Genomic DNA, 10,000 nt, shown 5'->3' on the forward strand with positions numbered 1-10,000 from the left:
TTCGGCTTTGACTGATATTTTCAGAAAATGTATAAATTGAACAACACGCACTGCAGGGATAGGCAACCGGCAACCACATGCTTGGTGACCTCTTGATTAATTCTACTACTACATGAATAATTACTACTACTACTACTACTACTACTACTACTACTACTACTACTAATAATAATAATAATAATAATAATAATTAATTAATAAATAAATACCTGACGAATAAATCAAAAAACAAAATAACAAATAAACTAATAAATAAATACACAAATAAACACCTAAACACACAAATAAATAAATACATGAATAAATGAATAAATAATGACTGATTAAATAAATAAATACAGTAAAGTCTCGTTATATCGGATATATCGATAGTCCCGGTTATATCGATACTATTTCTATGCACGCACGGAGAAAATTACATGCAAACAGGGTCGGTTATATCGATATTTTTTCGGACTCCCTTGAATATCGATATAACGAGACTTTACTGTAACAGACGAATAAATAAATAAATAAACTAAATAATAACTAAACAAATAAATACATGGTGACACAAACAAATAAACGATTAAATCAATATATGATTAAATAATCAAATGATTAAATAAATAAATGATTAAATAAATGGTTAAATAAATAAATAGTTGCTCCTTCTTGGAGTTTAGGAGCGCATATCTGATGTATAGTGCCTTATTTTGGGCTCCATAAGTACTTCATGCCCTCCCTCGACTCACAAAAGACTTACTTACCGTGTCTGTGCGTGTGATTTGTGTACCCACTCAGCAAGCATGAGCAGGAGAGAAGGTGGGAAGAGAAGGCGAGGACAAAGGAAGGGTGAGTGGGATCATATTGAGAATACATGATTCTAACAATGGTGTTGCAATACAGTTTGACACCCTAATAGAAAAAAATCGTTCAGTTTGTGACCAATGGATGGCCCGGACAGGTTTGTTTCATCTAGTCATGTTTTACCCATGGTTTTATTTGCTACTTTGGACCTTTCTGTTCTGATGACTTTGTTGTTTGAGATTTAATTCCTGCCAACTTTATTTCATACAATTGGCAAACACACCCTGCTCCTCCCTCCTGCCTCCTTTTTTGGGGTCCACCACCACCTTGCAAATCGTGACATCAAACTACCATATTGTACCTCGTGTTGTTATGTACTTGTTTGTCTACTTTCTATTCTATCATTGTGTCTCTTGTGTGCTTTTGTCCAAGTGTACAAATGTCCTTTTTTGTCTCAATCTTGTACGAGTGTACCTGTGTCCTTGTCAGCCGTGCTGTCTTTGTCTTTGGTGTCTGTTCTCACACTGTCATGAAATGAGAGACTGTTGTAATACTACTACTACTACTACTACTAATAATAATAATAATAATAATAATAATAATAATACATTGCATTTATAAGCGCTTTTCAAAACTCTCAAGGTCACTTTCCAGTGTTATAACATGTCGTGAAGGAAAAAGAGGACCGGATCTCAAAATTAGGAGTTGGGTGTGCTCGCTTTAAGTTGTTTATTTGTCACCCCTTCAATCATATTTGCTATAAACTAGCTACAGCAGCAGTCACACAGCTTTCAATTTGGACTTGCCGATATTGCATAGAAACCCAGAAAAATGATTGCTGAAGCATTTGCAATAATAATACATTTAATTTCTAAGCGCCTTTCAAAACAATGTAGTTTACATGACATTTACTCTTGGCTACGATATGGTCAGAGAAAGAATACCTTACGATCGCATTTGTGCATATGTTAGCACGGCACCAGTCTACCAGCAATCCGGCGTAGGCGCAGGCCTAATTACAGGCGCAAGGCTACAAATTTAGCCGGCATGCTAACCATAACAGAGGAGGCAGCAGGGTCACATGCCGGACGCCAGCTTCATGAGAGCGGACCACAGGGACGAGGAGGGAAAGGGGGAGTGGGTTTGGCGGCGGTGCGACTCTATTTCAGGATGTGCTCCTCTTGTTATTTATCATCTTCTCCAACCTACAATTGACTAGCTAGCAAACCCCCGCCTCAGACATGCACTCCCTCCCCGGCTTTTATGTCCTGCCAAACTTTTAAGAATATCCAATTAAAAAAAGAAAAAAAAAACACTTTTCTTGAGGCGGTTTTCGTAGCACACGTCTCTATAACGATGCTCACACCCAGAGTCAAACGCTTACATATACTGTGTGTTGGTGTGGACAGTTTAGCGAGTGCACGTGTTGGCAGTTCAACTCAAAGCTCACCCACGACTCTACCACTTCCACCCACAGTGTCCTCTATACAGCTGCTCTCGCTGAGCCAAACTCACACCTCGGCCTCATCCCTCACTCTTCTCCTCAAATTGACACCCTCGCTCCATCAGACCAACCCTCCGTGTGTCTGTTTTGTCCATTTATCCGTCCTTCAGCTGCACTTGTCCGTCCCTATCCAACCACCATTTTTTTAGATTAGATGAGCCTTTACTAGTCTGGCAGTGGATAAATTTATATTTCACAGCAGCAAAGTTATTACAGGAATAGGAAAGGAAAGAAAGAAGTAGAAAATCAAAATACAGCAGCTGCTGTAAAGGCAGCCACTCTCACTGCACCATCTTGAAGTCAAAACTACAAAAAAACTAAATAACAAATAATGTGATGTAACACAGAAGACACGGACAGTCATTCAATCTTAAGCATTTTCTGCACCCTCTTTGTTGCATGAAGCAGTTCTGGATGAAAGAGAAGAGGATCAAAGTGTCCTTTTCACCAGTTGATCAGGTGGGTCATGGTGAAATGTGCACATCTGCTACAAGCTAAATGTTGAAAGCAAACACAAAGCTCCAGCATCTATTGAAATGTATTATTATTTATTATTTATTATTTATTATTTATTATTTATTATTTATTATTTATTATTTATTATTTATTATTTTCAGGTCGTTATCAGTCTACCATTTTCGTACACAGTTTATTCCAATCCCACCAATGAGTTGCGAATTCCACTGATTTATTTAATGTTGATATTCTAATATATCGATATAGCGGCGAGTAAGCGCACAATATGCACATCAGCTTTGCCCTCTGTAGGCTGTTTTTATCTCATTCACTGTCAGACGATGTGCCAAAAATGTGTCCACTCCAGTGCCAAGGTTTTTGTCATTTTCACTCAAATTGCAGGACCCACAGAATGTTGAGTTTAAGGACTACATAAACATTCAATGCGGCGTTAGAAACCTTAGAATCTCTTTGTTCATCAGAAAGACTTAACTCCTCAGTTATCTAGGTCTGGAGTTATCAGAGTTTGAAATGGGGGCGGCTGTATAAAATACAATGCATACTGTAAATGCTGTAGATACATTTGTCTATAACTCCTATCCCATTGTTGACCATCAGATGGCTGTGCTTTATTTTTCTTGACCTTACGTTGGGTTGTTGTCAATCAGAAAATCAGAAAACCTTTATTCGTCCCACATGTGGGAAATTTGCAATCTGGTACAGGTTTGACTTTCAGCGTTTCTTTAAGTTTCATTATCACTGAAAAGACGGCGAGAATGGACATGGTTTATCGCTGTACTGTTTAGCAAAGAAAAGATAAAAAGGACGAAGATCAAAACTTCCATTTCGGAACGGAAAGCGGGCAAAGTGGTTTGTGGGAGCACACAAACTGTATATATTAGTTTATATAGCCCTTTAACAACAGCTGACGCTGGAACGAAGCGCTAACATGGAAAAAAGGGAAAAGGGGAGTTAATTCCCAAGTTATATGAGTCTGGAGTTATCTGAGCTTGAAATGGGGGTGGCTGGGCAAAAGGTAAATGCTGCCCCCTTGTGGGAGGCAAAAACATTGCTAGAGGTCTGACCGAAGCTTTAAACGCACCCCGCCGAAAGAAAAAACAAAACCCGAACAAATTCGGAAGTGGCACTCCACGTCACATTTTTCAATTCCCGAATAAATTCGGGAATGACAGTGAATGAGTTAAAATGGAAACCTGCCAAGTGAACCTGTTTGCTTCCACTGAATGCAAAAACGGTTTTTTTGATCACCATTTAAATCCAAATCCTAAATCTCTCTTCTGTCCTCATTTGTGTTCCCAATTGCAGACAAATATGTAAACAGAAACCCCCCCGGATGTGATCTAATGTGTTCCAGTGGCATCAGTAACCAGTAAGTATTTGGGACCCAAGTCGAACCCAAAACACAGATGCATAAGTTGCTCGGATGGCCGCCGTAACCCCACGCCCACCACTCGTTGGAGCAACACTGCGTCAGCGGTGCATTGTGGGGGAATGAGGAGGAGTTGGTGGGTGGGCGAGAGACCTCTTGACCTTTCAGCTTAACTGGCTCAGGGCATCGTCTATATTTCTCCACACCAATCGATCGGCCTCAACCTGCAAACTTGATTTTATTTCATTTTCATTTTTTTAAGGGACAAAGAAACAGTGAGACTCCGCCTGGGCTTCTTGCTTTACTTTTACACAGCTGGACTCTAAGCTCATTACATTCAATATAGAATAGTACAATATTCGCTAGAGTATTTTGAATGAGGAAGAGCTACAGTATATATATGCTCATTAACATTACATCTTGCCCACATACTCTACCAATTAAATAGGAATGTGTGGCATAATATTGATCGTTACTTGGCTTCCGGGTGTCTCGCTGTTGTCCTACCTCGAGCGGAAATAACACAGAGACGTCACTCACCTTCTCTGCCTCTCACAAAGTTGGATGATAAAGACGTCCATAATACATCCCAAAACCCAACTCTTACTTTATTTGTGTAACAGGCATGCAGGATTCGTTCGGAGATAAGATGCTGATAAGAGTGTTTCACAAACTCCACATTCAACATCTTCCATTCAAAAAGTGAAGTCAATCAAAGTAGTTTAAAGGACAACCGACATCACTTTTTTGTTTCTTAACTGACATCAGAAAAATGTTTTATAGCATCTAAAATACACAAAATACGCAGTATGGTATTTTTAGTCAAATGCAAAACACCAATAAAAATGACTTAAAGTGTCCAAAATATGAAAAAAAAATGAACCCGGAAGTGACCAGTTTCAGAAGGTCCCGCCCCCTTGTTTGTGATGTCACCCCTAGACGTCTTGCCTTGCTGGAGAATCAAAACAATGGCTTTAGATTCGGAGAATATGCTTTCTTGTTACTCATCCAGTTATGAATATGATTCAAATAGTTCTGAAGAAGAAAGCATACATGTTTGCAATCAATTAAATAATTTATTCCGTGTCATATTGAGGCATCAGGGGTGGGAAATGTCGCACCCAAAAAAGGCAGAACATGACGACAAAGCCGTGTAAGGAATTAATCAGCCTGTGGAAATGGGCTGATTAATTCCTTACACGGCTTTGTTGCCATGTTGTGCCTCTTTTTGGTGCAACACGAATGTTTCAGACCAAACAAGTACAGCAAAATGCATTGACGTGATGGAAGGACTGCTACAAGATGTCCTTTTTTCGGTTAGGGGCGTTCCTTCAGTGACGTAGGGTGAGGACTCGTCACCAACTCAAAAACAAGACTTTCTAAATATACAGTGCGAGTCTTAAAACGTAAAATATAGCTATATGCGGTGGAATCTTTGTAAAATACGCTCAGTAGAAGTCATTTGAAGACATTCTTACAAATTATGGACACAACTTGGTTGTCCTTTAAGCATTTTTCCCATCCATCCAACATTATGCATTGCAAATACTCATCTGTACGTGAGTGTGTGTGTGTGTGTGGGGGGGGGGTTGTTAGGAGTGTTGGGGGGGGGACCAATTAAAGCTGCGCAATGTTCAGGCTCCCTCCAGGCTGAGAGACACAAGCTAGTAAACACCTTTTCACACATACACTCATGCACATACTTTACACACACATACATGCACTCATGCACACATGTACAAAACCCCATGAGATCCAAAGATTTTGATTGACACTTAGGGTTTTCCACCTCATTTTGCAACATTGTTATAGCAAAATATATTAGGAACGGCTCTCCGAATGATTCAGCTGAAATGTTACTGTCAAAGTTAAAATCTACCCAAAAAAAAGTTCTATCTACTTTCGATGAATGTAAACACCACCTGGTAATAGATGCATACTTTTTCCTCCATTAGGAAAAAAAACATGAAACAAGCCATTCATAAATATTTTTCTTCATTCCCAGATGTAAGAGTGAACTGCTGAGAACTTTGGAACTCTGTTGCAAAACATAGCAGCAGTACCCAAATATCCTGAGATTAATTAGTATGGAGTTTTTTTTTAACTGCCTCTGATTTTGATCGTAGACACTACTACTACTACTACTACTACTACTAATCATAATAACCATAATAATCATAATAATCATCCATTTAATTTATAAGCTTATTTCAAAACTAGAAAAATAGATACTACTACTACTACTACTACTACTACTACTACTACTACTACTAATAATAATAATAATAATAATACATTTCATGTATAAGTGCTTTTTAAAACTCTCAAGTTTTTCCTTGGGTGAGCAGCGGCAGCCACACGTGCCAGCGTTCAATCAACCCGGAAGTAACTCTTAGATAGAAAGCTAGCGGGCTAGCTAATTGATAGCTAATATATAGCTTGAAGGGGACAAATATAAAATGAAAACACAAAAGTTTAAAATGCATAGAGCGGACATTAATACTGAATTTGCCTGGTAGACGGCCAATTTCAGTCTGTCAACCGTAGCATTTTGCATTCCAGTATTTACCTTCTTTACAAGGTAGAAATGTAAAATTACAAAAGAATGTAGAGAAAGGACACTGTGAAGGATGAGGAGGTATCGCAAGGGTCCACCTGTGTCAGCACGTTGCGCGAGGTCATCGTGGGGGAGGTGAAAATTAAAGCCAAGCGGGCAACGTCTTGCACCTTCAACCCCCCGTCCCCTTCTGCCCCCCTTGCTACCTTGCCCTCTGTGGTTTGTGTGTGTGTGTAAATTCAAGGGCTGATGCCATTTTTTTTTTGTTTTTGTAGCGTCAATACGAAACATTATCTTTATTCCAGATGCCGTGATGGTGCGGAGGAAAGGTATGTTAACAACCTTGGTACATGTACTGAAAAACGGTGCACACATTACTGTAGTAGGTGTGTGCACCAGTTTTCCACTGTTCAATTTTCCTACCTTTCTGTTTGCAGGTGTTGATGGTACTGACATATTGGGAGTCGCACGCACATCTCACTGTACCGTGTAGCCAAAGAGGAATTCAATCGGAATCGGCTCATCTGAATACACTCACACACAATTGGTGCTGCTTGCTTGTCTCAAGGGTAAGCTTTCCAGAAAAAAATATTGATTTACTTTAATATATATATAAAATAACATAATAATAATAATGCTGAAAATAAGAGAAATAATACTAATAATGATGATAACAATGAATAATAATAATAATAAATAATAATAATAATCAGCATACCAATTTTATTTCTAATTTGCAAAAAAAACATTGATCTGCTTTAAAAATTATTAAGTAACATAATAATAATAATAATGTGAAAAATAAGAGCAATAATAATAATACAGTAAAGTCTCGTTATATCGATATCGGATATATCGATAGTCCCGGTTATATCGATACTATTTCTATGCACGCACGGAGAAAATTACATGCAAACAGGGTCGGATATATCGATAGTCCCGGTTATATCGATATTTTTTCGGACTCCCTTGAATATCGATATAACGAGACTTTACTGTAATAATAATCATGGTATTTTGAAGTCAGCATACCAATTTTTTTTCTAATTTGCAAAAAAAACATTGATGTGCTTTAAAAAATATTAAGTAACATAATAATTGTGATTATGATAATAATAATAATGTTAAAAATAAGAGCAATAATACTAATAATGATGATGATAACAATGACATTATTATTATTATTATTATTATTACTATTATTAATAATAAAAATAATAATAATAAAATTGGTATTTTGAAATCAGCATACCAATGTTATTTCTGATTTGAAAAAAATCTTGATGTACTTTAAAAAATATCAAATAAGGTAATAATAGTAATAATAATAATAATCGCAACAACAACTACAACAATAATGGCATTTTGAAATCATATCAATTTTATTTCAAATTAGCATACAAATCCAACTCAGAAGAATTATTCTTTTCAAATTGCACCCCAAAGTTATTGTTCAAAGCAATTTATTTTTTGTGGTTCTAAAATTAACCCATGACAAATTAAAATGCACATGTAGGATGAAAATATCTCAAATGTTTTTTTAATGCGCTGCAGCCATCTGGGTGTGTGTCAGTTGCACTGCATGCGCGTTTCTATCCTTTCGCGGGCTATGTGACTCAGCGTGGCTTTCGCCAGCCACATCCCCGGGTTGTCCTGGCGCGTAGACCCTAATCATCTCATGACATTAAAGGCCACTTGTTTTTCTCCAGTGTATAATAAAAGGGGGACTTCCACCAAAACAGCTTATAACTTTCTACAAATCACATCCCATCAAAAGGGCATCTGTGTCGGTGTTTATTCCCACTTGACCGTGTGAAGGAGACTCTATCGACATTTTGACAACTTTCTGTTTATTTTTGGGTTCCTTGAGCCACTCGGCGTTGATACATGTGAATAGTTAGTGTGATTTTTAAGTGCTGTATTTTCCGGTGTATAAGGCACACCAAAACCCTTCATTTTTTTTCAAAAGATGACCCTACGCCTTATATGCAGATGCAACTTATATGTGAAGTAATATTGAGCCACAACAGGCCTGGCAACTACTGTCAGCAGACACCGACTTCATTTTACCGCCGTTAAAAAGGTCGTCCACAAACATGTGATAAAACGGTGCACATGCTTATCAAATCAGTCAAATCTATGTTATTTTTATTTTTTTTAACTATCATACACGTTCATGAAGTTTCAAACCTACAACCTCAGAGGCGGATGTGCCTCTACTGTTGCGCCTTATAATGTGGTGTGCCTCATATTTGGAAATATTTTATATATTTATACATTATACAGTACATATATGGAAAACATTTTCATTCATTGAAGATGTGCCTTATAGTCCAGTCCACCTTATATATAGAGAAAGTTCCAAAATACACCATTAACTGTTGGTGCGCCTTATACTCCGGTGCACCTTATACACCGGAAAATACAGTAGCTTTAAATATGCTAATGCAAAGGGATACTGGTTTGATCCCTGCTTTGGACATATATGCAGTAACTCAATTTGCTCAATGGATTTTGAGTGATAGCTTGATACTGTTAAATTTTAGATTATTTCTCAGTTTTGATAACATTAAGTTACCCTGATAAGAAAAAAATATATCAACATGCGGCACTTGAACTCGTCAAGTGACAAAGACAGTACTAATCCCGTACTGTATAAATCGCTGCAACTTTTTACCATATTTTATTTGTATAAGGTGCATCGCAGTATAAGGCTTACCCCCAATGTATGGTGTATTTTCAAACTTCCATATGTAAAGCGCACCGGACTATAAGGCGCACCTTCAATGAATGTTTTTTTTTTCCAAATACAATATATAAATATATAAAGGATTTCCAAATATAAGGCACATCATATTATAAGGCGCTACAGTAGAGGCTACGGTTGTGTACTACTTCTTCTACAGGATGAAATGGAGTCCATGGCTGCTGAGATTAGTTGCGAGACTTGTTGTGGCTTAATATTACTTCACATATTAGGCGCACCTGCATATAAGGTGCAGGGTCATCTTTGAAAGAATACACCGGAAAATACGGTACATTTTCTAACATTCCTCTATCTTCCCTCACTGGTGAGCTAATTTTAGAACAGGCCCGTGGGAACCAGTTTGATGACCCCTGTGCTCCTGCGAACCTTTTAACAGGTCCAAAGTTGAATTCTGATGGAGCGAGCACTATTAAACCACTCATTGATTGCATGACCCACTATATTAAAAAAAAAGTGGCTGATGCGTATCATGATATGCGTGCATGTGTAAGAATGGGTCGATTGTGGGGTGTTGGTTGAAATGTATATCTTTGAGCA

General features: G+C 37.8%; 1 long non-coding RNA gene across 1 annotated transcript in view; it reads left to right on the plus strand.

The window, feature by feature from the left end:
• LOC148884470 (uncharacterized) overlaps positions 1 to 2,752 on the plus strand; it is an 8,612-nt gene extending 5,860 nt beyond the window's left edge. Inside the window, exons 2-3 of the long non-coding RNA XR_016118336.1 lie at positions 784 to 834; positions 2,702 to 2,752. This is a non-coding gene — a long non-coding RNA (uncharacterized LOC148884470). The remainder of the gene's footprint in view (positions 1 to 783; positions 835 to 2,701) is intronic.
• The last annotated feature ends 7,248 nt before the right edge of the window (positions 2,753 to 10,000 follow it).

Source organism: Hippocampus bargibanti, linkage group LG18 (genome assembly GCF_051943395.1).
Source record: "Hippocampus bargibanti isolate YZ-2025 linkage group LG18, ASM5194339v1, whole genome shotgun sequence".
Lineage (NCBI taxonomy): Eukaryota > Metazoa > Chordata > Actinopteri > Syngnathiformes > Syngnathidae > Hippocampus > Hippocampus bargibanti.